The sequence below is a fragment of the Lactuca saligna genome, chromosome 4 (assembly GCF_052625555.1).
Source record: "Lactuca saligna cultivar CGN05327 chromosome 4, ASM5262555v1, whole genome shotgun sequence".
NCBI lineage: Eukaryota > Viridiplantae > Streptophyta > Magnoliopsida > Asterales > Asteraceae > Lactuca > Lactuca saligna.
The window spans coordinates 336,838,882-336,842,907 of NC_136420.1; positions in this window are offsets into that span (position 1 = coordinate 336,838,882).

Consider the following 4,026-nt stretch of genomic DNA (forward strand, 5'->3'; position numbering starts at 1 on the left):
TCACCAGTAATTCCTTTTCATTAGATTCAATAGCCTTTTTAGCAACAATATCATCCAATTCCTTTTGAGTATATATGATCCGAATGGTCTTTACTACTTTGGATGATCCTTCATAGATCACACGCGAGATACTGGAACCATGAACTTCCATGGTATGTACATAGTCATCACAATTAAGTGCCCGAAATTTATAATCTTTTGGAAAAACTGAAATCTGATTTGTAGAACCAATGACACCATGAAGATTGAACAAGATTGAGAGAGAATCTTCTTTAGACATTTTCAAACAAATTTCAACAGAAAAAGAGTTTAGAATTGGATTTGTAAGCTAGAAACGAGTTAAAAATAAATAATTGAATGATTTGAACTAGGAATTTTCTAATTGCAAATATAAGTTGCAAAATGTGGAATCGATCGAAGAATGCTAAGTAAAAATCTACAGATCACAAAGAACTTTGAACAAAATTAAATTTGAAAATAACTTACAAAACCTCATGCTTTGATACCACTTGTGAAGAATTGTAGGAACGATAGATTCTAAAATGTAAACATCATAAGAATATTTGATAGATTTGGAAGAACACAAGGAGGTAGAAGGAAGAACAATTCGTTATAAGGAAATGTACGAAACTATTCTGTTGCAAAAACTATCCATTCTACTAACTAATTTTCCTATATATAGGTGTCAAAGGATCACGAGAAAGGAATTCTAATTCGATAGTTCAGAACTACAAACCTAAGATTAAATACATTATGAAATCAGAATACATTTTGGAATTAAGTAAAGACATTAAACATTACAACCAAATTACGAATAGCGCATACAACTAGACACAATAGTAACTCTGAATCCTAAAACAATCTACTATATTACTTATCCAATTATAAACACTTACCTTGTTATTTCTTCATATTTATGTCCATGCATATAACGTTTTGTACCATATTTATTTTAAGTAACATTATAACATTTTCACTTACAATTTCTACAATAAAATAGTACATAGAACATGTTCGACCGTATTTCTCCTATTTTGTCACATTTTACTTCATTTTTCCAAGATTAGTGCATTTAATCATATTAGTTTCCGGGTTAGAATTTTTTGGAGAAAAAAATTGTATATACTTAATAACTTAAAATAAAATAAATAATTAGGAGATATAATAAAAACTAATAATAGAAAAATATTTAATGTAAATGCAAATAAAATTTAGAAGATTAAAACTGTTGAATTTGAATGTTTAATTGGAAAATGGTCAAAATTGTGAAAGAAGGTTTGACCGATAAATTGGATGACTTAGACCTAGAATTTTACTAGTGTGGTGTGGAAGGACTAAAATTGCAAACTTCAAAACACAGAATGTTAGGTGGTGGCTTTTGGCAAAAAGATTAGGAGTAGCGGGAGTAAATCGTAGTATTTCAAGTTAAGTTGGGGAAAGCCCACACTTTCTCATTTGATTACACTTAAATGATTCGAAAGAGAAAAGTGGATGGAAAGGCGTAACATCCCATTTTCACATTCCAATAGAATTCAGTAAATCAAATTGTAAAAAATATAAATTTCATAAAAATTCGATTATGTATGAATTAGATATGATTTTAATAAGATATAAAAAATTAGTCACATACAAGGAATGTGTGACGTAAAAAGATATAAAAAGAATGATTGAGTTTTATCTAAAGTAATCAAAGGACAATCGTAGTACTCTGCAAGATAAGAATTTTCAACAAAAAAAAAATAACAAAAACGGAGTTCATACGAGAGAGTTGTGAATTTGGCAAAATCATTAATCATTTAAAAATAAGGATTAAAAATAAAGTCAAAATTAGCCGATGGAGCCTAAGGGAAAGTTGTAGTACTCTTTGAGCTACGTGTGGAAAAAAATAACATAAAAAACGGAGCCCGTATTTAGAAGTTATGGAATTTACAAAATCTGTGATTTGCGCCTATGCAGTGTGCACCAAGTGCACGACGGGTGCAACATGCGCGCTTCTAGAAGGTGAAAACATGGATCGCAGAGAATCTGACACGTGTCACAAAGTGGTTGGGAAGACGTAGCCTTAAAATACACGACATGCACTCCTTTTGCATGTCGCACATCCCAAAAATGGCCTATAAAAGGGCAGCAACCCATATTCTCTCCCTCACACCTCTCCAATTGTTCTCTCTTGATAAACTCTCAACACTAGCCTATTTTTCCATCGTTTCTAGACTCTGAAAAATTCATGCGACACCTCTGAGTAATCATCTGAATAGTAGCCTTCGAGTGGGAGATCCCGAGTTAGTATTATGCCCGCTTAGATCCCGGTTCTCATCAATAGTCCTCTGTAAGTGAGCTACACTTACTCTACATCTGTGTAACTTATAATTGTAGTCATAGTCATTATTATGAACCTATAATTAAGATTTATCATTAATTCCATGTTATAAAACTGATTAATCTACTTACTGGAGAGGTATCGAGAATGGTCACGTTCGCTTGGTTGTTGGATTTCAGAAAAGCTATATGCCGAAATGATCCTGCCTCCCAACTGTCTTGCCTGGCTAATTCTTACTTGATAGACCTATCAATATTCATTGAGATTAGTTAAAGGTCTAGCCTACAGTAATAAGTTATAGTATTATAGGTTAATACTCATTATGCGTGTTACCCATCTGTTGGATCACCAATCGGATCGCCTAGATCTTGTCATCATCTAAGTAACTGTCCATGTGAGTTCATCTCACTATATTATGTATTTCAGTATATATCCATGTATGTTAGGATACAAAAACTAGCAATGTAAGGCCCATAGTATAGTGTTCTATGTGCATGTAGAGCCGAATATGTAGTATATATATGTGTGATTGTTTATACGCTTATAAGTTATTACGATTTAGTTAGGGGATGATAGTGGAATGAAAAAGGTATGGAGCCTATAGGCCCAAATGTTAATGAAATGCCATGTAGGTCGTACATACACATTGACACATGTTAACGAAATGACATGTAGGCTATAAGTACACATAAACTCGTGTTGAAGACAAAATGGTGTGTCGGACGTAAGTATAAAATATGTATATTATTTGTATGCATGTGTAAGTATTATGGTATATAGTTTATTAGGGTAACTCACTAAGCCTAACGCTTACGCAGTTGTTTATAAATGTTTTTCAGGAACTTCATTGTTTCATAAGAAGGGCGAGGTTCGACTGTACATACGCGCATTCGCAATCATGTTTCCGCATAATGTAATAAATACTCTGATGTAAATGAATATTTTGAATAACTAAAACATGAAATTTTTGGGTTGAATATCGGGACATTACAAAATGACAATTTTATAGATACACATAAATCGGAAGCTGATTCAAGGTGTTTTGAAGAAATTGGAGCTACAAGAAGGAAGGATGAGCATTAAGAGGTATAAATCCAAGATAATCTCTTCAAAAATTCCAAGTTAGGGATTTGGTGAGCTACCAAAAACAAAATGTAATATGATATTGTGTTTTCATTTGATTTCATATCCCAATAACAATTTATCAATGATTCAAAGTACATACAATCACCGATTTAATGATTTGCAGCTTTTATGAGATATATATCCTGAATCCTATATTTATGATGCTAGTGGAAGAAATAAGGTGCAAATTGATGAATATGGAATTATGCTAGTATTAGATTCATAATATAAAGCTCGAGCCCTAATGTGGAGCTTAAATGATTCATTCATGAAAAACTAGGCTTTCAATCATCGAATTAGGGAAATTATGGAGTTTGAGGAAGAAATCAACTCCTATCTTGGGAATTTATGCTAATTAAGTATTTTAGATCATAAATTAGTTTTCAAATGAAGTTAGAATGGTTTTCGGACTCAAACGAATGGATCCAAAGTGACTCTATGTGTTTTAGTTTGTAAAATAGATAATCATTGACTTTGGAATGCAATTAGTAATTCCTTTGTTGTCACACCCCCAAACCGGAACGGCGGAAACATTCGGGGGCGGATGACTTCATGTGGTAACGTAACAAATGAATACATAG